We start from the raw sequence: 26,144 nt of genomic DNA on the forward strand, positions 1-26,144 counted from the left end.
TTTTGGTTGTGGGTGATTATTTTCTGTTTAGTGTTTTCTTCATCACCTTACAGGACTGTTCGTTTGTCATTTTTGTTGTTTTGTACGGTGTTCAGTTGTTTTATTAAAATAATGGACACTTACCATGCTGCGCATTGGTCCTCCTCTCTTTCTCCAGACGACAACCGTTACAGTGTATCTACGCCATTAAGACAAGGTCAAACATTACATTTTTTGGCCAGCTAGGTGGGGGCCCCTCTTGCTACTGGTACTGTACAATACATTAACTTAGTTATGGAATTTAACTGCACAAATGGATTGATTGCACAAATCAGTATGTGTGGGTATAGATGTGAGTACGCAGACCCGTGAGCCACTGCCTGAACCTCATGATGAGTTCAGATGTTTTTTGTGGCCGTCACCCCCATCAAAGTTGCCTATTCATGCGCTAGTTTTGCACTTTTAAAAACGGTGTTCGGAGTATGTGTCAGGGCCCTCTATTGGGAGAACCAGTCATTGCAGGTTATAGCAAACCCAAAAGCCGAGCCAAGACATTTGGGAGGTGGGTGACTACTCTGTCATGTGACTTATATTATGTGCAAAAACTAATGGAGTGTGTGAAATGACATTGTGTTGTTGTCCCTTACATTCTCTGATGTCATCTTAGCCCTCTTATGAGTCAGTGTGGGACTGTGAAAAAAGTTATCAAACGTACTGCATGAAATAAAATATTAAGTATGCCTACAGCAATAGGCTCAAGGGAATAAGAAGAGGTCAGTCAATGACAATGATAATAGTATGGTTTAGAATAGAAAAGTGATGTCTAGCAACTACAAACTAAAAGCCAGGCAATCCAGTGCTATTTTCAACAAGCATGAAATCGCCTATAAAATACAAGCGTAGTCCAAGGAAATGGTACAGTGAGAACAGATATTTCTCGACATTCTGTACAGAAGTGTTCCCCAAATGGTGGGTGATTTTTATTTGGCCCCTCAAGTTTAATTGTGGGATATGATCATCTCCAAGTTATTAGAATTGTCACGGTCTTGGAAATGAGCAGACCAAGGGGCAGCGTGAGTACAGTTCCACATATTTAAGTGAAACTAACAAAAACAAAATATCAAAACTTACAAAGACTGTGACGACATAGTGCTCAAACACACTTCACACAAACAATATCCCACAAACACAGGTGAGGAAAATGCTACCTAAATATGATCCCAAATTAGAGGCAACGATTACCAGCTGTCTCGAACACCCCCCCCGTCACTCCCTGACCTACTACACCATAGAGAAACAAGGGGTCTCTACGTTCAGAGCCAGGAATTTCTGAAATCTGTTCCAAAGTGTTCCCTTGCATAATATAGATTCAGTATTTTTAATTATTTCATTTTAATTCAACCAGGTAGGCCAGTTGAGAACAAGTTCTCATTTACAACTGCGACCTGGCCAAGATAAAGCAAAGCAGGGCAACAAAAACAACACAGTTACACATGGGATAAACAAACGCACAGTCAATAACGCAGTAGAAAAATCTGTATACAGTGTGTGTGTCACGGGCGTCCTCCTCTTCATCTGAAGAGGAGAGGCAAGAAGGTTCGGAGGACCAAAATGCGGCGTGGTATGTGTTCATGATGAAATCTAATAAAGAAAACACTGAAACACACTATAAAAAAACAATAAACAAATAACGACCGTGAAGCTATCATAAGGACTGTGCTGACACAAGCAACTAACATAGACAATCACCCACAAACAAACAGTGCAACCCAGGCTACCTAAGTATGATTCTCAATCATCGACAACTAATGACACCTGCCTCTGATTGAGAACCATACTAGGCCGGAACATACAAATCCCCAAATCATAGAAAAACAAACAGACTGCCCACCCCAACTCACGCCCTGATCATACTCAATAAATACAAAACAAAGGAAATAAAGGTCAGAACATGACAGTGTGCAAATTAAGTAAGGAGGTAAGGCAATAAATAGGCCATAGCGGTGAAGTAATTACAATTTAGCAATTAACACTGGAGTGATATGTGCAGATGTGCAAGTAGAAATACTGGTTTGCATAAAAACAAAAACAAATATGGGGATGAGGTAGGTAGTTGGATTTGCTATATACAGATGGGCGACGTACAGCTGCTATTTTGTAAATGACATCGCCAAACTCAAGGATCTGCAGGATAGTCAGTTTTACGAGGGTAAGTTTGGCAGCATGAGTGAAAGATGCTTTGTCGCGAAATAGGAAGCCAATTCTAGATTTAATTTTGGATTGGAGATGCTTAATTCTTATGGCTGGGAGGTGCTATTTCCACGTTCAGATGAAAAGCGTGCCCAGAGTAAACTGCCTGCTACTCAAGCCCAGAAGCTAAGCTATGCATATAGCTATGCACATAGTAGATTTGGATAGAAAACAGTCTGAAGTTTCTGAAACTGTTTGAATGATGTCTGTGAGTATAACAGAACTCATACGACAGACAAAAACCTGAGAAAAATCCCACCAGGAAGTGGGAAATCTGAGGTTTGTAGTTTTTCAAGTGATTGCCTATCCAATATACAGTGTACATTTGGTCCGATTGCACTTCCTAAGGCTTCCACTAGATTCCACTAGTCCACAGTCTTTAGAACGTTGTTTCAGGTTTCTACTATGAAGGGGGTAAGAATAAGAGCAGTTTGAATCAGGGGTCTGGCAGAAAGCCACGAGCGTGGCCATGAGCACGAGATCACTTCCTTTTGATTTCTGGAGACAAAGGAATTGTCCGGTTGAAACATTATTGAAGATGTATGATAGAACATCCTAAAGCTTGATTCTATACATCGTTTGACATGTTTCTACGAACTGTAATATAACTTTTTTGACTTCCTCTGGACTTAGTGCTCACGCCTTGTGCATTTGGATTACTGGACTAAATGCGCGAACAAAAAGGATGTATTTGGGCATAAATTATGGACTTTGTCGAACAAAACTAACATTTATTGTGGAACTGGGATTCCTGGGAGTGCATTCTGATTATGATCATCAAAGGTAAGTGAATATTTATAATGCTATTTCTGACTTTTTAAAACTTTTTTTTTACAACATGGCGGGTATCTGTATGGTGGCTGAGCGCTGTACTCAGATTATTGCATGGTGTGCTTTTGCCGTAAAGCTTTTCTGAAATCTGACAGCGGTTGCATTAAGGAGAAGTATATCTTTAATTATTTGCATTACACTTGTATCTTTCATCAATGTTTATGATGAGTATTCCTGTAAATTGATGTGGCTCTCTGCAAAATCACTGGATGTTTTGGAGGCAAAACATTACTGAACATAACGCGCCAATGTAAACTGAGATTTTTGGATATAAATATGAACTTCATCGAACAAAACATACATGTATTGTGTAACATGAGAGTGCCAAGATCAAAGGTTAGTGATTCATTTTATCTCTATTTCTGCTTTTTGTGACTCCTCTCTTTGGCTGAAAAATGGCTGTGTTTTTTGTGACTAGCGCTGACCTATCAATCGCATGGTATGCGTCGGACACTGTTGTGGGATTAACAACAAGTTTATCTTTAAACGGTGTATAATACTTGAATGTTTGAGGAATTTTTATTCTGAGATTTCTGTTGTTTGAATTTGGCGCCCTGCACTTTCACTGGCTGTTGTCAAATCGATCCTGTTAACGGGATTTCAGCCGAAAGAAGTTAATGTGAGTCTGGAAGGAGAGTTTACAGTCTAACCAGACACCTAGAATATGTGGACATATACAAATACCTAAATCAGAACCATTCAGAGTAGTGATGCTGGACGGGTGGGCAGGTGCGGGCAGCGATCGTTTGAAGAGCATGCATTTAGTTTTACTTGCATTTAAGAGCAGTTGGAGGCCGCGGAAGGAGAGTTGTATGGCATTGAAGCTCGTCTGAAGGTTAGTTAACACAGTGTACAAAGAAGCGCCAGAAGTATACAGAATAGTGTCATCTGTGTAGAGGTGGATCAGAGAATCACTAGCATCAAGAGTGACATCATTGATGTATACAGAGAAAAGAGTCGCCCGAGAATTCAACCCTGTGGCACCCCCATAGACTGTTGAGTCTGACGATTAGAATGTGGTGATTGACAGAGTCGAAAGCCTTGGCCAGGTCTATGAATACAGCTGCACAGTATTGTCTCTTATCGATGGAGGTTATGATATTTTTTAGGTCCTTGAGCATGGCTGAGGTGCACCCCTGACCAGCTCGGAAACCGGATTGCATAGTGGAGTAGGTACGGTGGGATTCGAAATGGTCCGTGATCTGTTTGTTAACTTGGCTTTCAAAGACTTTAGAAAGGCAGGGCAGGATGGACATCGGTCTGTAACAGTTTGGAAAGGGGGAGACACTCTAGACCCAATCTTTACGAATCTCAGACGATATGAAAGAGAGAGTGGGCCTTATCCCGTCTTAGGAAAGGCATACATTTCTACGCGCTTCTCAGTATTTGGTATTTAGACTTACCTTTTTCAGTCACGTAAGTGTGGCTACCTCTGCAGGAGTGGCTACCTTGCATGCTCTGAATACATTTAATTCAACTGCTGAAAAACCTCCCACTTACTGGCCAACAGATGTTCTCAACTTCTCATTCAATGGGCTTTACAGTACATGTATCTTTAGCCATACCTTTAAACACGGTGCACCATTTAGTTCTAGTTTTGTCAAGAGACTGGGTTCACAATGAAAAAAGCCTTCTAAATATATGCGTATTTGTCTCTGACTGGTTTCACATTTGTCTCCAGCGATCATAAGATAAAATAGACCTAAAACAAATAGACCATTTATGTGTACAAACCCCTCATAATGGATGACTAATTTCTCTCTTGTCAAAAGATCTCATCAAGTTCTAAATTACAGTGCATGGCTAATGGTGTTATTTCTATAGAAAACTTGAGTAGATGCTTTTTCCACTGTACATTCGCTGGAGGTTATTCATGGTTTCCTCACGCGTAAACCACACCTTAATTTATTCAAGCTCTACCTCAGACGAATAGTGGGTGAATAGCATGCTATCATGCTTAAGTTCAAGGTCAGAATACGCACAGAGAGGAAAGTGCACAAAAAAAGGTAATTCTGTTAGTTTTACACGCACTTAACTCTGGTCGGAATCCACCCCTAAGTGATCTTGTACAAATTTAAGCAAAGTTTTAAATGGTTATGTTTTAGTCAAATATTACACAGAATATAAAATATAAAACAAAACATGTTAACTGTTGCTCTTTTGTTTCAGTAGCTGGATATTTTTCTTAAAAATCACATGTGGGCGAGCGGTTTGCTGATGTCAACATTGTGAACAGTGCCCCATGGTGGCGGTGGGGTTATGGTATGGGCAGGCATAAGCTACAGACAATGAACATAATTTCATTTTATCAAGGGCAATTTGAAGGCACAGAGATACCGTGACGAGATCCTGTGGCCCATTGTTGTGCCATTAATCCGCTGCCATCACGTCACCCGTTGAGCATGTTCGGGATGCTCTGGATCGACGTGTAAGACAGCGTGTTCCAGTTCCCTCCAATATCCAGAAACATTGCACAGCCATTGAAGAGGAGTGGGACAACATTCCTCAGGCTACAATCAACAGTCTGATCAACTCTATGCAAATGGTGGTCACACCAGATACTGACTGGTTGTCTGATCCATGCCCTATTTTTTTTTCAAGGTATCTGTGACCAACAAATGCATATCTGTATTCCCAGTCATGTGAAATCCATAAATTAGGCCTAAGAAATTTATTTCAATTTATTGATATCCTTATATGAACTGTAACTCAGTAAAATCTTTGAAATTGTTGCACATTGCGTTTATATTTTTGTTCAGTGTATATCTGTTTGAGCTCCTTGCTGTCAATTTGCAGTCTACAAATTATGACCATTCAGTGAACTATGAACATTTTATGTCCTTCAGCAAAATGTTCTAATGCAAAAAAGAAACTTCAATTTGCTATTGGGATAATTCCCTCAGTTTGAAAGCTACAGTTTAAATAGATGCTGAATGGAATAATGTAGCAATAAAAATACATTTTGAATAAAAATGGAAATCTCAGTCCCTCTCTTCTGAAGTCAGGAGAGTAATATCACGCTAAAGTATAACTAGGAGCACAATTACATTTAATTTATAGCTTTTCACATGTGGAGCAATAAGTTATTGCACATCGTTCTGATAACAATTATTCCTCAGGCTGAACCGAAAACCTCTCTCCTGATTTAATCTTTAATGCTCCATGTTTTGGAGTAGAGCAGGAGAATCTGAGAGGTGGTGGGCAAATCTGTTAATTTACCTTTATGAAAGTTACTTTTCCTTTATCAAAAACTTTTGGACTATGGTTCAGTAGCCCCAGGAGTTCATTATATGTTTTTGTTTTATGATTGTTTGTACAGTAAATTGGAAATCCTATCAACATGACATGTACTGTATTGCAGCTCCTTTTCCACAGTGATGTAGGCTATAAATAGCTGTTCTGTTATTCAGAATTTTTATTGTGTGCCTTTTATAATTTGCGTGGATGAAATTTGGAGACCCAAGTTATAGGCTTCTATAGGGTTGATCCTTCCGAGTTAATGTATGCGCTTTAGAATGTCTGAATTGTATGCCTTTCGTCCGTTTATTTTACAATTTGTAAATATGGGCCACTATTGGGAACCACAGTCAGTAATACCCACTACCAAAAGTATGTGGACACCAGCTCATTGAACATCTCATTACAAAATCATGGGCATTAATATGGAGTTGGTCCCACTTTGCTGCTATAACAGCCTCTAGATGTTGGAACATTGCTGTGGGAACATTGCTGTGGTTCAGTCGGAAAAACAATTAATCCCAAAGGTGTTCAGTGGGGTTGAGGTCAGGGCTCTGTGCAGGCCAGTCAAGTTCTTCCACACAGATCTTGACAAAACCATTTCTGTATGGACCTCGCTTTGTGCACTGGGGCATTGTCATGCAGAAACAGGAAAGAGCCTTCCCCACACTGTTGCCACAAAGTTGGAAGCACAGATTCATCTAGAATATCAGTCTATGCTGTAGCATTAAGATTTCCCTTCACTGGAACTAAGGGGCCTAGCCTGAACCATGAAACACAGCCCCAGACCATTATTCCTCATCCACCAAACTTTACAGTTGGCATTATGTATTGGGGCAGGTAGCGTTTTCCTGGCATCCGCCAAACCCAGATTCGTCGTTGGACTGCCAGATGGTGAAGTGTGATTCGTCACTCAAGAGAACATGTTTCCAGTGCTCCAGATAGCATTGGCGGCGAGCTTTACACTACTCCAGCTGACGCTTGGCATTACATACGGTGGTGTTAGACTTGTGTGCGGCTGCTCGGGCATGGCAACCCACTTCATGAAGCTCCCAACGAAGAGTTCTTGTATTGACTTTGCTTCCAAAGGCAGTTTGCAACTCGGTAGTGAGTGTTACAATCGAAGACAGATCATTTTTTACATGCTATGCGCTTCAGCACTCATCCGTCCCGTTCTGTGAGCTTGTGTGTCTTACCACTTCGCGGCTGAGCCGTTCTTGCTCCTAGAGGTTTTCACTTTACAATAACAGCACTTACAGTTGACAGGGACAGCTTTAGCAGGACAGACATTTTACAAACTGACTTATTGGAAAGGTGGCATTCTATGACGGCGCCACGTCGAAAGTCACCAAACTCTTCAATAAGGCCATTCTATTGCCAATGTCTGTCTATGTCTGCTTTGGCGACCCCCAAATCAGAATGTATCACTCAAATATAACTGGTTGGCGAGCTGAATGTAGGAGTTAATTAACACTACAAGCCTGTGCTAGCTTTGCCGTCGTCAGTCACTCTTAAAGGGACAGGTTTTCTTAAGTGAAATCAAACGGAAATGAAATAACATAAAACACACCTTTGAATGTCAAATTCGCAATGCGTGTATTAAGTCATGCCAATAATTATGTGGAGGCGCATATCACATTCGAGCTGTGGCTTATATTCGGCTTTATAGCGTTCCCATGTTGTGAGGTGTCTTTCATTAGAGGACATAGCAACAGTTTGTTCTTTCGAGCATATTTGATACGCCCAGTTGACATAGCTTACGTCACTGTTGGTGGAGGCTACGTCAACTAATTGATTGCAAAATATACACATACATGATTTTTGGTTTGTGAGTATGTGATATGGGTGTTGAAGACATGTTTCTTTCGACATTCGAAACCCTTTTATAGACAGCGGCAACGCTGCCATGTTGATCTGAGCCTTGACAGCTTTCCGGATGAACCAATCCATTGTGTTCTTGATTCATCAATATATTTACTGTGTAAAGGATCTCCAAGCATGTTTTTTTTTTTTACGATTCATACATACTTTCCTTACTCTAAAATGTTCCAAAGTAATCCACAAGATCAGAGTATTTTATATATACCAGTTGGTGCTGAAACGGAAATGAATATGTGTGTATTTAGATGACTCACTTTAATTGATCCCTATATTCTTTACCTGTTCTCTCAATGTATTCTAGGCAGTCTGAAAACAATTATAATTCATTAAAGGTACACCATAGGTAAAAGTCCTGGAATCCTCATTGATGCACTAGCATAAGGTACGTCTGAAAACCAACTACTGAGAAATGCGTAGGGAAGGCGTGCGTAGGAAGGAAAGCCATGCGATATCCTCAATCGGAATTGGCATAATAACATGCATTCAAACAGCATTACAGTCCGATGCTCAAAGAGAATGGAATGACGGGTACGGATAGGGGGCAGCATTTTCACTTGTGGATGAATAGCGTGCCCAGAGTGAACTGCCTCCCAGGTGCTAATATATGCATATTATTATTAGTATTGGATAGAAAACAATCTGAAGTTTCTAAAACTGTTTCAATGATGTCTGTGAATATAACAGAACTCACATGGCAGGCGAAAACCTGAGAAAAACCCAACCCGGAAGTGGGACATCTGAGGTTGGTCGTTTTTCAAAGCTTGACCTACCGAATACACAGTGTCTATGGAGTCAAGTTGCACTTCCTATGGCTTCCACTAGATGTCAACCATCTTTAGAAACTTGAATGAGGATTCAACTATAAAAGAGGGGCTCATGAGACCTCTTTGAGTCAGTGGTCTGGCAGAGTTTCTTGGTCTCATGACGCGCGCTCCCGACAGAGTTACCTCTCATTCCAGTGCTGTTCTTCAGACATAGGAATTATCCGGTTGGAACATTATTGATGTTTTATGTTAACATCCTAACGATTGATTTCATACATTGTTTGACATGTTTCTGAAGGACTGTAACGGAACTTTTCGAGTTTTTGTCTGGATGAAGTGCTTGCGCCTCATGAAGATGAATTAGTGGGCTGAACACGCTAACAACAAGTGGCTATTTGGACATAAATGATGGCCTTTATGGAACAAATCAGTCATTTATTGTCGAACTGGGATTCCTGGGAGTGCCTTCTGATGAAGATCATCAAAGGTAAGTGAATATTTATGGTGTTATTTCTGTTGACTCCAAAATGGCAGATATTTCTCTGGCTGTGAGCGCCGTTCTCAGATAATGCTTTTTCCGTTAATTAAAAAATAAATCTGACACAGCGGTTGCATTAAGGAGAAGTCTATCTTTAATTCTATGAATAACAGTTGTGTCTTTTATCAATGTTTATTATGAGTATTTCTGCAAAATCACCGGATGTTTTGGAATCAAAACTTTCAATACTTTGGCGCCAATGTAAGGCGCCAATGTAAACTGAGATTTTTGGATATAAATATGCACATTATCGAACGAAACATACATGTATCGTGTAACATGATGTCCTATGAGTGTCATCTGATGAATATCATCAAAGGTAAAATGAATCACTAATCTATATTTCTGCTTTTTGTGACTCCTTTCTTTGGCTGGAAAAATGTCTGTTTTTTTGACTTGGCTATGACCTAACATAATCATATGTTGTGCTTTCGCTCTAAAGCATTTTTGATGGACACGATGGGTAGATTAACAGGATGTTTATCTTTCATTTGCTGTATTGGACTTGTTAATGTGTGAAAGTTTCATGTTTAAAAAAAATATTTTAAAATTTTGCGTGCTGCCTCTTCAGCGGAATGTTGTCGAGGGGTTCCGCTAGCGGAATGCCTGCGCTAGAAAGGCTAAGGGACATAAATATATGGCATTAACCATTAAAGATAGCCCCTCTGTCTGTCTGTGTAAAGCCAACATTTGAATCCCAAATGGCACCCTATTCGCTACATACAGTGGAGCACTCCTTTGGCCAGAGCCCTATGGGTCTGGGTCAAAAGTCGTGCATTTTATAGGGAATGGCACAGCCTCCCTCCCTCCCTCCCTCCCTCCCTCCCTCCCTCCCTCCCTCCCTCCCTCCCTCCCTCCCTCCCTCCCTCCCTCCCTCCCTCCCTCCCTCCCTCCCTCCCTCCCTCCCTCCCTCCCTCCATCCCTCCCAATCACTGCACTTCTTCCTCAAGCTGCTAATCTCCTGCATGAGTTAGCCACTTGTGATGACTGCACCCAAGTGAAATAATATGGGCCAGCGGTATTCAGACAAATTTACCCGGAATTTGCATTTGAATAGGTATTGTTTTCTAACCTACTTTTTTTTCTCTGGCAAATTTTTATTTGAATATAAACCAATTTTCCCCTTTTTGCTTTTCTCAGAATAGCCTTTTTGTTTTGTGCATTAAAAATGGCACCTTATTCCCTATCTAGTGCACTACCTTTGACCAGGGCACATACTGTATGTAGGACTCTGGTCCAAAGTATTGAAATTTGTAGCGAATAGGGTTCCATTTGGGATGCAGACTTTTTCAAAGGGAAAATCATTGTAATAATGTGGCTGCTGCTGGGTAACTAAAGCCCCAGTACATAATACAACACTGATTCAGTATGCTATCACCACTCAGACTGTGTTCCAAATGGTATCCTATTCCCTATTTAAAACCTAAAACCGTATGGGCTCTGGTCAAAAGTAGTGCACTAAATAGGGAATAGGGTGCCATTTGGGACACATCCTCAGTGTGGAGAGAGACTTGCGACTAATGGGCCTCTTTACAGACCAGTACAGGTGTTCAATAAGTAACAATAAGGGCCTCCACTCCGCAGGCTCTGTCTGTGAAAGGATTTTATCATGACTGAGTGGGTAATCATATGCAAATGTTGCTGGACATAATATTATATGAGGTATATGAATATGTAGCTATTAAGCAAGGAATGAATGGCTATAACCAAGTATGCCTTAGCTTCTACACCTGGGGTTTTAGGCCGGGTTTCTGTACAGCACTTTGTGACATCAGCTGATGTAAGAAGGGCTTTATGAATACATTTGATTGAGTATAACAACCCTGAAATAAACCATTGCAAATATATTTCATTTTTAAATGCATAATTGTATAGTTCAATGCAGAAGGCAATAGTTTAAATAAATATTATGTTTTCCACAGTTCAGGGTTCCTACTGAAACTATTGAAAAGCAACTTGGGGTCCAGGGAAAGCGCTATTTAAAACCCATTAATTATTATTTTATACTGAATTCCTGATAGTAGCATAATGCATTGTGTCTCTGTCTAGTAGGCAGCGACTATTGACGGGCTTTTCGTCTAGAACTTTCTAATAGTCCTCCAAATGAACTGTTGGAGTATGGTAACATGTCCAGTGTGTTTCGAGTTTGGATTGTGCTTAGAGACTACTGTACAGTATAAGCAGCTTTAGCAAACCTCAGCAAATTCAGAGGCAATGATCCAAAACACTGTTTGTCAATTGCTCTAATACCATTATCCAAATACTGTACAACCAAATCTTTCCAGACTTGGATTTAACATTGTGTAGTATGTGTGTGTCCCAAACGGCACCCTAGTCTCGATAAGGGAAAGTAAAAAAACTTTTGACCAGAGGCCTATGGGCCCAAAAGGAATAAACAAGGGGAATATGGTTCCATTTGGGACTCAGCCCAACATCTGTCACATCCAAACACACTGAAATGTGTTTTAGAATTCAACCCTATCATCTCCCACCCTATAACTTGTCTTATATCTCATGCTGTGCTCTCCACCTATTTGAAAATCAAACCATGAAACTTGAGAAGGTATCAGAGCAACGGGCTTATTTGATGGGTTTCTGCTCTGTGACATTAGTGGAGCTGTCCATGGTGCTGCATCTCTGCTTCAACAATGCAGGGGCTCTCGCTCTCAATAGTCTAAAGACCTAGACCTGTATTCATAAAGCGTTTCAGAGCATGAGTTCTAATCTAGGGCCAGGTCCTTCCTGTCCACTCATTACAAACTCAATCAAAAAACTAGTCCTAGATCAGAACTCATAACCGGCTATGACCTCTCCACACATCATGTCATTTTTTTGGATCTCATCAACGTAAAAAAGCACTGTCCAAAACACATACGCAGAAGGAAGATGCCGCCGGAGAGGAGGGCTGCCATTTTATTGGCTCCTCACCAACCATGATATTTTGTTTGCTTTTTCGCATTGTTTGTAACTTATTTTGTACACAATGTTGCTGCTACTGTCTCTTATGACCGAAAGAGCTTCTGGACATCAGAACAGCGAGTACACACACACCTTGAATTGGATGAAGAATTTTTCTTTAATGAGTCGGACGGCATATACTCCAAACACCCGAACAGGCCCTCATCCCCGTCATTCGCTGGAGAAAGAAACTGAGATTTTGTGGAATGAGATTGGGGTGCCTTGTGAGGCTCAGGCGACGAGTGGCTAATCTGCCTTTGCCATTCGTACTGTTAGCTAACGTTCAATCGCTGGAAAATTAATGGGTCGAACTGAAAGCATAAATCCTACCGATGGGACATTAAACTGTAATATCGTCAGAGTCGTGGCTGAACGACGACATGAATAACATACAGCTGGTGGGTTACACACTATCGGCAGGATAGAACAGCAGCCTCTGGTAATACACGGAGCGGGGGCCTATGCATATTTGTAAACAACAGCTGGTGTACGATATCTAAGGAAGGCTCAAGGTCGTCCGAGGCAGGCAGAGGTGATTTCAGACAATGAGTGTGGCAGAATGGGCTCCAGCCTACGATGGCTCCAGTAGACCAATCAATCGAGTGATTGTGTCGCTGGAGCCAAGAGAATCCCAATACCACAGGAACCTGCGGAGACTCAATTAGCAGGAATTTGGTCATCTCGCTGTGGTTCACTGACACTTGTAGTTTGATGGGGGTGGTATGGTGGGTGACCTGGCCTATAGAATGCCCATACAGTGCTCTAACGTTCATGGGAAAGGAGGGCAGTTGAGTGTGGCTGCCCAGCTCGGATGTCAGGGTAACATCCATAAGACTCATATCGGCCCTCAAGTCAATGCGTATCTGGTGAGAATTGGACTGGTCGCCCCACAGCAGGGTGGCATGGGTTAGGTCCAAGAGGCTTCTAAACAGCTTCTACCCCCAAGCCATAAGACTTCTAAACATCTATTCCCCCCCAACTCTTCTATGCTGCTGCTACTCTCTGTTATTATCTATGCATAGTTACTTTAATAACTCTACCTACATGTACATACAACCTCAATTAACTGGACACCGGTGCCCCCGCACATTGACTCTGTGCCCGTACCCGCTGTATATAACCCAGCTATTGTTATTTACTGCTGCTCTTTAATTATTTGTTATTCTTACTCTTACTTTTTGGAGGGTATTTTCTTAAAACTGCGTTGTTGGTTAAGGGCTTGAAAAGTAAGCATTTAACTGTAAAACACCTATTGTTTTCGGCGCATGTGACAAATGATATATTTTTGACCTTTCAAATCCAGGAGGTTGCCTCCCAGGCCGCAAAGCAAAAATATAGTTGTAATCCACAGCTATATAGCCTCTTCGCTGATATCGGGATCGTGCTATGATCTTTGATCCCCCCCCAAAACAAATCTCTCCAACAACTCCTATGGATATTTAACTCCAAAAACAAAATAAAGATGAAAAATGGAACTCATGGTATTATGTATGTATGTATGTATGTCCGTGGTGTTGTCCTTGAACATTTCGCTACCTGCAAAGCGGACAGACACCATTCCAGGCAGAAGTGGGTTGCCTTCCTCGATCCTCTGCAGGGACATGACAAGGGTAGGCACGTTTGGCTCCAGAGAAACAGCATAATCAACATAGTCACCAGTGGTGTTACATATCACCAAATAGCGCTCATCTAAAACGTCACGTGGTTTAATACACACAGTGTGGGAGATGTGTGAGATGCTCATTCTAATTCCATTAATAGCATTACCACGCAGAACAGAAAGGAGGGGTCTTCCTTAATTGTTTTAAGGTAACAGGAGGATGGCTGCAGCCAGAATGAGTCCTGATGAAAGATAACAATTGTCCTCATGTCAACCATAACAAACAAACGTAGATTGTAAGAACATACAGAACATTAAGATCAGTTTATTTTAATGATCAGTTTATTTTAAAACCAACAACAGCTACCTCGTCTCTCTGATTCCTCCAGACAGTCATCAATTGCCCTTTGGCAGCGGTCCTTCATCTCCCCTTTGGTGCCTGCTGAAGGATATTAGCTGCCATTGGTGCCAGCTCTGTTAGGATTTTGCAGTTGGTCTCCACCTGGTAGACTTGCTTCCACTTTTGGAAGCTGAGGTGATGGAAACTTTTCCAGGATTTCAGTAGTCTGGTCATCCACCATAAAAGTTCTCCTGTAAAATCTCATGAAAGTTTCACATCTGGGAGCACCTTAGTTATCCCTGTGGAGATTTTTGGAAGATGAGCCTGGATGCTCCTCTCATCCTCTCCACAGACTGTCCTTTTTCGACCTGTAAGGCATTCAACAAAATGACACAAGCAAGTGTGTATGTCAGCACAGTGCCAATGACAGGATACCACCAAGGTTAGGCACTAAGTCAAGGGACATGGGGCTGGAGAAATGCAATCACTTTCAAATGCATAAACACTTATTCGATGCAAGGACTGATAATCCATGACTCTGGTATGATGTGTTTCAAACAGATTGTGAAGCTATACTTTGTTTTTAAAAAGACACATTAAAAAAAAACAAAAAAACAATGGAATGACACTTCGTATTTGGCTTAAGATGATCAGTAAGCATTTATTTGTAATGTATTGTCTATATTTATTTCAGTTATAAGAATTAATAGGTGTATGTACCATTTCTTGTATAATTTCTTCAAATTAGATTTTACCACAAGAAGATCTCCTAGATGGTGACATAACATTACTCATATTACGTACAGCTGGCCTAGTTATATGCACACGCTGTCTCGGCTCAGTCGGCGGATGTGACATGTGGCGCATCCTGCCAGACCCTGTCACAGCAAACTTGGCCCTCATTTCTTACGCGTTCTGGTCATGGATCAGTGGGCGACTCTCCTTCTTGAATGTATTTTTCAAAGACTGAAGCAAAGCGTCCATTAACCAAGGAATAGTTAACTTAGTGCATCTGAAATTAATTACGTTTTTTTTTATACATTATGAAGCATACATACTATATTTCTCTGTACTTACATAACCAGATCTCATTTGTTCCTTCATGAAGGGATATCTGGTGACAAACAGGAGAATAACCTCTGTGTATTGTTTGCTGCTTGGATACCTTGGGGGGGGGGAATATACAATTGGTGAAACCTGTACAAAATTGAATATTATGTATGGTAGGCTACATAATAGTATGTCCATTTTCCAATAAAACCTACATTGTCACAACTTCCTCCGAAGTCGGTCCCTCTGCTTGTTCGGGCGACGTTCCGCCGTCGACGTCACCAGTCTTCTAAGCATCGCCGACCCACCTTTCATTTTCCATTTGTTTTGTCTTCCACACACCTGGTTTCAATCCCATCAATTACATGTGTATTTAACCCAATGTTCCCCATATGTCCTTGTCCGGTATTGTTGATTGTAAGAGTTTGTGCACGCTATGTCTGGCGTGCGAAGGGTTTCGTCCCATTGCACAGGGAGAACGGAGGGGGTTCCAGCTCGTGCACCATCTGTGGCCGCAGAGGTCACACTGCCGGTCGGTGCCGGGTTGGTCCCTCTAGGTATCGAGGCAGCAGGCAGGGCGCTCTGGCATCACCCCAGGTGAGCTGGCACCATTCTCACCCAGAGCCCTCTGTTGCACATATGTTTATGTTACTTTCCCTGAGTTTTCCCCGCAATCCCAGCATAAGGCGCTCGTCGATTTTTAAGGCATGGCTGGGAATTTTATTGATAGTTTAGGAATCCCCATTGTTCCTGTGGCTGTGCCCTTCCCATTCACGCATTAGATAGTCGACCATTAGGGTCAGGGTTGATTAGTGAGGTCACCGCTCCTCTGGACATGGTGATGCAGGGGGGTCATATGGAGAGAATTAGTCTCTTCCTTATTGACTCTCGTGCGTTTCCCGTGGTGCTGGGCCTACCCTGGTTAACTTGTCATAACCCCACTGTTTCTTGGCCACAGAGGGCTGTCACGGGGTGGTTTTGAAAGTGCTCAGGTAGGTGTTTAGGGGTTTCCGTTGGTGCTACTATGGTGGAGAGTCCAGACCAGGTCTCCACCGGGCGCATTCCCCCTGAATATGCAGATTTGGTTCAATTACCACCCAGTCGACGGGGCGATTGTGCGATAAATCTCCTGGTAGACGCCGCACTTCCCAGGAGTCACGTGTATCCCCTCTCACAGGCAGTGACCGAGGCAATGGAAACATATGTCTCCGAATCACTGCGTCAAGGGTACATTCGGTCCACCACTTCACCCGCCTCCTCGAGTTTCTTTTTTGTGAAGGAGGGAGGTCTGCGCCCGTGTATCGGGGACTATCGGGTCTGAACCAGATCACTGTGAGGTATAGTTACCCACTACCACTCATAGCCACAGCGATTGAGTCAATGCACGGGGTGCGCTTCTTCACCAAATTAGATCTCAGGAGCGCTTACCACCTGGTGCATATCCGGGAGGGAGACGAGTGGAAGACTGCTTTCAGTACCACCTCAGGGCACTATGAGTACCTTGTCATGCCGTATGGGTTGATGAATGCGCCATCAGTCTTCCAAGCCTTTGTAGATGAGATTTTCAGGGACCTGCACGGGGAGGGTGAAGTGGTGTATATATTGATGACATTTTGATATACTCCGCTACACACGCCAAGCATGTGTCCCTGGTGCACAGGGTGCCTGGTCGCCTGTTGGAACATGACCTGTACGTCAAGTATGAGAAATGCCTGTTCTTCCAACAGTCCGTCTCCTTCCTAGGGTATCGCATTTCCACCTCAGGGGTGGAGATGGAGAGTGACCGCATTTCAGCCGTGCGTAATTGGCCAACTCCCACCACGGTAAAAGAGGTGCAGCGGTCCTTAGGATTTGCCAACTACTACCGGAGATTTATCTGGAGTTTTGGTCAGGTAGCAGCTCCCATTACCTCACTGCTGAAGGGGGGCCCCGGTACGCTTGCAGTGGTCAGCTGAGGCGGACAGGGCTTTTAGTCACCTGAGGGCTCTGTTTACCTCGGCTCCCGTGTTGGCCCACCCTCTTTGGTGTTCATAGTGGAGGTGGACGCTTCCGAGACTGGGATAGGAGCTGTGCTCTCTCAGCGCTCGGGTACGCCACCGAAGCTCCGCCTCTGTGCAAACTATGACATGGCGGATCGGGAGCTGTTGGCTGTCGTCAAGGCCTTGAAGTCGTGGAGACATTGGCTTGAGGGGGCTAGACACCCTTTTCTCATCTGGACTGACCACCATAATCAGGAGTACATCCGGGTGGCGAGGAGACTGAACCCTCGCCAGGCAAGGTGGGCCATGTTTTCACCCGTTTTGTGTTTACCCTTTCCTACAGACCAGGCTCGCAGAAGGCAGACACATTATCTCGGCTGTATGACACAGAGGAGCGGCCCATGGATCCCACTCCCAAACTCCCCGCCTCCTGCCTGGTGGCGCCGGTAATGTGGGAGCTGTACATGGCTGTACTGGGGGCCTACCTTTGTTAAGGACGTGAGGGTTTATGTTTCCTCTACACCCCTTACCCGTTCCACAACGCCCTTGGTCGCACGTGTCGGTGGATTTTCTTACCGATCTTCCACTCTCACAGGGTAACACTGCGATCCTGGTCGTTGTGGATAATTTCTCTAAGTCCTGTCATCTCCTCCCTCTGCCCGGTCTCCCTACGGCCCTACAGACTGCGGAGGCTTTGTTTACGCCCGTCTTCCGGCACTACGGGGTGCCTGCGGATATAGTGTCTGATCGAGGTCCCCAGTTCACGTCTAAGGTCTGGAAGGCGTTCATGGAACGTCTCGGGGTCTCAATCAGCCTTACTGAAGGGTTTCACCCCGAGAGTAATGGGCAGGTGGAGAGAGTAAACCAGGATGTGGGCAGGTTTCTGCGGTCCTATAGCCAGGACCGGCCGGGGGAGTGGGCGGCATTCCTGCCCTGGGCTGAGATGGCACAGAACTCGCTTCGCCACTCCTCCACTAACCTACTGTATCTCCCTTCCAGTGCGTACTGGGGTACCAGTCGGTTCTGGCGCCTTGGCATCAGAGTCAAACCGAGGTTCCTGCGGTGGGCGACTAGTTCAGGTGTGCAGAGGAGACATGGGAGGCTGTCCGTGTTCACCTTCAGCAGGCCGTGACGCGCCAAAAGGAAAACGCAGATCGCCACTGGAGTGAGGCCCCGGTATTCGCACCGGGGGACTAGGTATGGCTCTCGACCAGAAACCTGCCCCTGCCCTCCCGGAAGCTGGGTCCACGGTTTGTGGGGCCATTTAAAGTCCTGAGGAGAGTGAACGGTTTGTTATAGGTTACAACTTCCACCCAATTACCGTATTAACCCCTTGTTCCATGTGACTCTCCTCAGGCTGGTGGTGGCTGGTCCGCTCCACCCCCTCTGGACATCGGGGGGGCCCCGGCGTACTCCGTTTTCTCCATACTAGATTCGAGGCACCGGGCGATGGGCCTTCAGTATCTTGTGGAGTGGGAGGGGTACGGTCTGGAAGAGGTGCTGGGTTCCGGTCGAGGACGTGTTGGACCCTTCAATGCTGCAGGAGTTCCACCGTCTTCGTCCGGATTGTGTATTTAACCCTCTGCTCCCCACATGTCCTTGTCCGGTGTTGTTGATTGTAAGAGTTTGTGCACGTTATGTCTGGCGTGCGAAGGGTTTCATCCCATTGTATTTATTTATTGAATTTGTTCCCGGTGATTTTATTATTAAACTGCACCGTTGAACACAGTCTTTGCTCTCCTGCGCCTGAGTTCTCTGCCGCCAGTATGTACGCATTACAAACATACAGTCTATAAGAATAATACAGTTGAATTACATAGTTTGGCTGCTTGGTGTGTCATACAGCGCCTGACTGAGTGTCATTTTCAATTTGATTCTTTGAGGAGACAAAATGTCAGGGTCTTTTTCCTGAAGTGCATTGCTAAGGCTGTTGGGGAAGAGGAACGCACCCATTCTCTATATAAAAAGAATACACAAACACTCATATTTGCAAATCCCAACTAGCTGTTTGAATGTGCTTATCAATTCCTGATTACATTATATTAGCACGTTTGTACACCTCACATTTTCCTATTGTCCTGTGGTGTAGAGTGATGAACTGGTCATCGCTGTCATCAGCATAGACATGTAGTGGGTGATAATCAGTATCGTCCCCTGGCTTGAAGGAAACCCACTTCCTTGTGTCTTGGATGCTGTAGCCATGTAGGCGTTTCTCCAAATATGTAGCTGTATACACACTTCCACAGACCAGCTATTGATCCTGGACTTTGACAAGAAGTGGGATCTCTTCTGCATGGACTATATTAAGGATTTTTTTTTAAATCTCCAACTTTGTATGTGGTGCTGTCAACTAAGCAGTCTTAACACTGGCACGTCTGGTATCTCTTTGCAAACGCAAGAGAAATACACTGGAAGTTGCATACAAAAGATGATAGGCCTGTGAAAAACATATGTTTGGCTTCAAACCGAATGCACCACTGTGCTCTGAGGGGCCCAAATTTACCAATAAGCCATGGATAATGCACAATATTTTTTTGAGATAAGTAATTCTCACTGAAATTATTCAATCGATGCCTAACATCTTGAACAACACTCGTTTGAACCACATTAGGTACTATGTGACCTTTCTGAAGCATTCTGAAGCAAAGAAAGACCTAGGTCTCTTTTCGTATTTGTTGCAGCTTCTGTTAGTTTCTCCAAAAAAAGAGGAGGTGTTTCTGTGTGGGGGGGGTCTTCTTCATCTTCACTAATACTATTAACGTGATCCTGGGCTTCTGATTCACACGTTTTCTCAGAGATGATGTGTTACTATGTTGGTTGTGGCATCCATTACGGCCACATTGGACTACAACATTGGCTTCACTTTGATGATATTTCTGAAGGTGATTTAGGTATTTGTTGAACATCCTGCATTTAATAGCACAGCAAGGACATTGGTAGTGCATTAGAAATATCACCAGAAAAGGCCTGTGTATGATCCCCCTAACTTTAGAGTCCACGTCTTCAACATTCAAAAATGCATGATACATAATTTTAGAGCTTTGAATGTGTACTTTCACAAAATGTGAACAACAGAAAACTTGCCGGGGGAAAAATGCAATGAGCCTCATTTGCTGTAACCTGGTTACATTTCACAAATACCCACAAAGCACACAGATCAAAAGAAGTTCACAGGTCACCAATGCTGATAGCTTACCGTTTATCAAGGACATTTAACTGAGTAATTAACTCTTCTTGTAAAATCCAGCGGATAAATTCTTACACTGAGTTCAGTGTGATGTACAGACAACTGCTGATTTGTGACACCTGGTCCTGAATTCAGAAAACCTTAAGACATTTCTACGCAAGTGCCATTTTTTTCCTTAAGTTTATGAAGAAACTTACGAAAAGCTGCTATTCCTTAATAAAGTTATTGGAAATGTTCTCAAGTCTCTTCCTGTGTTTCTTTTTTTTAGGGTATTTTTTTTTTATGAGTGTGGCAGTCCCACTCCATCATTTTGTTTTGCTTTATTGACTAGATATGACAGTGTTAGAAAGATGAGGGAAAGGTGAGTCAAAGGGCAGTATTCAAAGCCGTTCTGACATACCTGTGTGCCGGGGTCAGCGGCTGCAACCACTGGACCACACGGGGCACTCTTCCTATGTTTCTTAGTGTGTTGAAGAGGGAGGTGTGCTGTCCTTAAAGGTCCAATGCAGTCAATAGTCTGTTTATTTCCTGTGCTTTATATCATCACACTGTACAACGGCTGACGAAACTAACACTTTAAAAGTGTGAAATCATTTGAAACAGTGTTATTTCCTGATTAGTTGCTGGTTGAAAATACAATCTACACAGGACCTTCTAATCACCAGGTTTGCATAGACGTACGTTTAGGCTTTCCATGGTGAAATCACCATGCGGTAAATTGGTTACTAGGCCAATAAGGTTTACTAAAAGATGTACAGTTAACATCAATAATGTAGGTTCATTATGAAATCAACAGTACTAATCGTATGATCTTGCACACATTATCTAAGTCAAAGAGAGGGAATGGCTGACCAATTAACCTTCCCTCACCCCGAAAATGATGTAAAAGAGTGGCCTGTATGGTCTAGTGGTCGGTGCTGATGATTCCAGTACAAGTCATGTACCAGAACATGCATGGTTTCAAATTCAACCCTCTACTGTTTAACTCTGACTCCCTTCTCTAATATAATAATGGCAAAGATATCAGCAATGTCAGTACTGTATGTAAAACGATTAAGGGATTACTAGACACATGTGAAACATACTGTAGGTCTAATTCAGAACATTCTCACACATATCTTTAAAGTTTTTAACATTAACGTAAACAGTAATGCTGAAGGCACTTTTGAATAGAAAGAATGAAGAACAGAATCCTTGGAAAACGTGTTCAGATTCCAAAGCGTTCTATATAGAACACTTCGTGCATTTCAAGCATTCCTTCTTGCCTTCCAAACAATCGTCAAAGAAACCTTTCTGACAAAAACGGTTCTTAGGATGGAAAAGGTTCTAAGTAGAACCCTATCCTTTCTCCAAGAACCCTTTTGGAAACCTTTTTTTTTTAAAGAGTGTAGACATCCAAGTGCTATTTATCAGAGCAGCTTTATCCGGAGACATAGAAAATTCAACAACTTTTATGATTGGAATTAGAAACTTAGAGTAAAACAGAGTAGAGCCGTGGAAGTTCCTTGATAACAGAGCAGCAGAGGGAATGTGCATAAACAGCAAGGAGGGATGAGGGAGGACAGAAAGGGGGGATGTGGGAGAACAGAAAGAATAATCACTGTTTGACAAACAGGCTTGAGACTCCATAAGGACCTGGCCTTAAACATAACATTCTTATCAGTGCATGGGGTTGCTACCTCTCCTCTTGGGTGTTTCAAACGAACTACTTAAAATGCATTTCATCAAGGGCCATACCTTTTAGTTGATTGCATCTGTGCTGGAGTTCCTTGAATACCTTTTGTATTTGATTAAAAGGATCAGGGAAATATTTCACATGCTCAAAGCAGGTTGTGATGCTTAGATACACAATGCTCTGTAACCACAGTGTCAAAGAAGGATTTATTAAACTGAAGATGGCTAAAGGAGAAATGGAAAATTGCTAATTTGAGCAAATACCTTGACGGCAGTAGGCGTAATGCTTATTTTATGACGTGGAGTCCGTATGAGAAATAGAAGACATTTACTTGGTTGTGTTAAGTGGAAACAAGGAAGAAATTAGGACTTACCATAGATATTTTTACGTAATTTAGGATTTTCTTCTTTGTCATTCCTTCATGATAGAGTACCTGAGGTAAAATTATATTTGTGTGGAAATGTGATTCTGTTTCACCAGGGAAACCTACCTGAATGAAGCCTCACACTGTGAATCGTAGTTGGTTTTTATGGAGAAAGAGGCTTTAGATCTACAGAGTTTATGCATAGCCTGGATGGACTTGTCTGGATTCCAACCCACTCTACGTAGGTCAGACTGTTCAGTCTGGTTAAGTAGCAATACTCCAGTCTGGTTCCACAAAAAAAAAGAAGTTTCTTAAAGGTAGCCCATGTGTCACATCTACTCCCCCTCACCGGCGCTCGACGTTGCCGGGTTTACTAATCACCGGTCCTGGCAACCCATCATTACGCACACCTGGCAACCTTCATTACGCACACCTACAGTACGCCTCATAATCAGATGCACCTGGACTCCCTCACTACCCTGATTACTCACCCTTTATCTAGCATTCCCTAGCATCACTCTTCAGGTAGTATTGGTTATATTGTCCTTGTTAGACGAGTCTCCTGTTTTTGTTTTCGGTCCATGTTTGTTTTTATTAAACTCACACTGCACTTGCTTCTAGACTCCCTGTGTCTAGGTTACAATATGAGGAAAAAAATACATAGACATACATATGCATACATGGACATCTAGTCCACAGGGTGGCCAAAGTGGTTCCTAATTCAGCTTCTTAAATGAACCTTTAGGTATTGATCAATGGAGGTAATATTTTTGTCCACCATGCAAAAATCTTTGGCACTGATATATAGTAATTTCAATTGAAAATGCTTTGATTTCAAGTAATTGTATCATTCTGTAATAAAGAGCACATTTTTTTTAACTATATATTGTACAACGCTCCTCAATATGTCAAACTATATGTCTATATGTCTTGTGCTTCCAATCAGTGGTATTATAGGGTTCTACAGTGAATAGTTAGTAACGTTATGGTGCATTCCCAAACAAGTGGGAAGTGGGCATTTACCACATCTGGGAAAGATCCTCTTGAACCACCCATCATCTGGTAATAACCAGTTAAAGTAGCCATGAATTCCTTTGTGACAGGGGAAATTGAAGCTTGTTTTGTGCAACAGGGTGAGGCAATTGAATGCTCCATTCACAAAAATGAGTACAATGTTAAAACATTTCTAGCCTGTCTATGGGTAACAGTGTTGATGTAATATGCTCGACCAGTTCAGTTTCACCACAAAAAAAAAAAAAAAAAGAAAATGGCAACAAAGAGTAGAACGAGCTCCCCTGATTTTACAATATGATTTAATTATTAGAATATTGTAACATTGTTGATATTTTCCTAAAATGTTATGCATGTCAGCGAATTAGTTCTCAAGATTTGTAACTTTCAAAATTCAGAAAGCTGGCCCCTATGATACATTTTGCATCATCATATGGGCCTAATTTCTGTATTTTGAAAGTTACATATCTTGAAAACTAATTCGCTGACATGCAAAACATTTTGGTTCAATATCAACAATGTTACAATACAATACAAGTACATTTTGAAATACATTAAATGCATTTCCGGTACATTTAACATACAGTTGAAGTCAGAAGTTTACATACACTTAGTTTGGCGTCATTAAAACTCGTATTTCAACCCCTCCACAAATGTCTTGTTAACAAACTATAGTTTTGGCAAGTCGGTTAGGACATCTACTTTGTGCATGACACAAGTCATTTTTCCAACAATTGTTTACAGACAGATTATTTAACTCATAAATCATTGTATCACAATTCCAGTGGGTCAGACGTTTACATACACTAAGTTGACTGTGCATTTGAATAGCTTGGAAAATTCCAGGAAATGTAATGTCATGGCTTTAGAAGCTTCTGATAGGCTAATTGATATAATTTGAGTCAATTGGAGGTGTATCTGTGGATGTATTTCAAGACCTACATTCAAATTCAGTGGCTCTTTGCTTGACATCATGGGAAAATCAAAAGAAATCAGCCAAGACCTCAGAAAAAAATGGTACACCTCCACAGGTCTGGTTCTTCCTTGGGAGCAATTTCCAAACACCTTAAGGTACCACGTTCATCTTTACAAACAATAGCAAGCAATTAAAAACACCACGGACCACACAGCCGTCATACCACTCTGGAAGGAGACGCGTTCTGTCTCCTAGAGATGAACGTACTTTGGTGCAAAAAGTGCAAATCAATCCCAGAACAACAGCAAAGGACCTTGTGAAGATGCTGGAGGAAACAGGTACAAAAGTATCTATATCCACAGTAAAACGAGTCCCTATATCGACATAACCTGAAATGCCGCTCAGCAAGGAAGAAGCCACTGCTCCAAAACCGCCATAAAAAAGCCAGACTACGGTTTGCAACTGCACATGGGGACAGAGATCTTACTTTTTGGAGAAATGTCCTCTGGTCTGATGAAACAAAAATAGAACTGTTTGGCCATAATGACCATCATTATGTTTGGAGGAGAAAGGGGGAGGCTTGCAAGCTGAAGAACACCATCCCAACCGTGAAGCACAGGGGGTGGCAACATGTTGTGGGGGTGCTTTGCTGCAGGAGGGAGTGGTGCACTTCACAAAATAGATGGCATCATGAGGAAAGAAAATGATGTGGATATATTAAAGCAACATCTCAAGACATCAGTCAGGAAGTTAAAGCTTGTTTTTAAATGGGTCTTTCAAATGGGCAATGACCCCAAGCATACTTCCAAAGTTGTGGCAAAATGGCTTTAGGACAAGTCAAGGTATTGGAGTGCCATCACAAAGCCCTGACTTCAATCACATAGAGAGTTTGTGGGCAGAACTGAGAAAGTGTGTGTGAGCAAGGAGGCCTACAAACCTGACTCAGTTACACCAGCTCTGTCAGGAGGAATGAGCCAATTCACCCAACTTATTGTGGGAAGCTTGTGGAAGGCTACCCAAAACGTTTGACCCAAGTTAAACAATTTAAAGGCAATGCTACCAAATACTAATTGAGTGTATGTAAAATTCTGACCCACTGGGAATGTGATGAAAGAAATAAAAGCTGAAATAAGTCATTCTCTCTACGATTATTCTGACATTTCACATTCTTAAAATAAAGTGGTGATCCTAACTGACTTAAGACAGGGAATTTTTACTAGGATTAAATGTCAGGAATTGTGAAAACCTGAGTTTAAATGTAGTTGGCTTAGGTGCATGTAAACTTCCGACTTCAACTGTATGTTGTGATATACAGCACCAGGCAAAGGTTTGGACACACCTACTCATTCAAGGGTTTTTCTATTTTCTACATTGTAGTATAATAGTGAACATCAAAACTATGAAATAGCACATATGGAAGCATGTAATAAACAACAAATGATTAAACAAATCTAAATATATTTTATATTTGAGATTCTTAAAAGTAGCCACACTTTGCACACTCTTGAAATTCTCTCAACTTCTCCCAGCTTCATGAGGTAGGCAGCTGGAATGCATTTCAATTAACAGGTGTGACAATTTGTG

Source organism: Oncorhynchus keta, chromosome 22 (genome assembly GCF_023373465.1).
Source record: "Oncorhynchus keta strain PuntledgeMale-10-30-2019 chromosome 22, Oket_V2, whole genome shotgun sequence".
In the NCBI taxonomy this organism is placed as follows: Eukaryota; Metazoa; Chordata; class Actinopteri; order Salmoniformes; family Salmonidae; genus Oncorhynchus; species Oncorhynchus keta.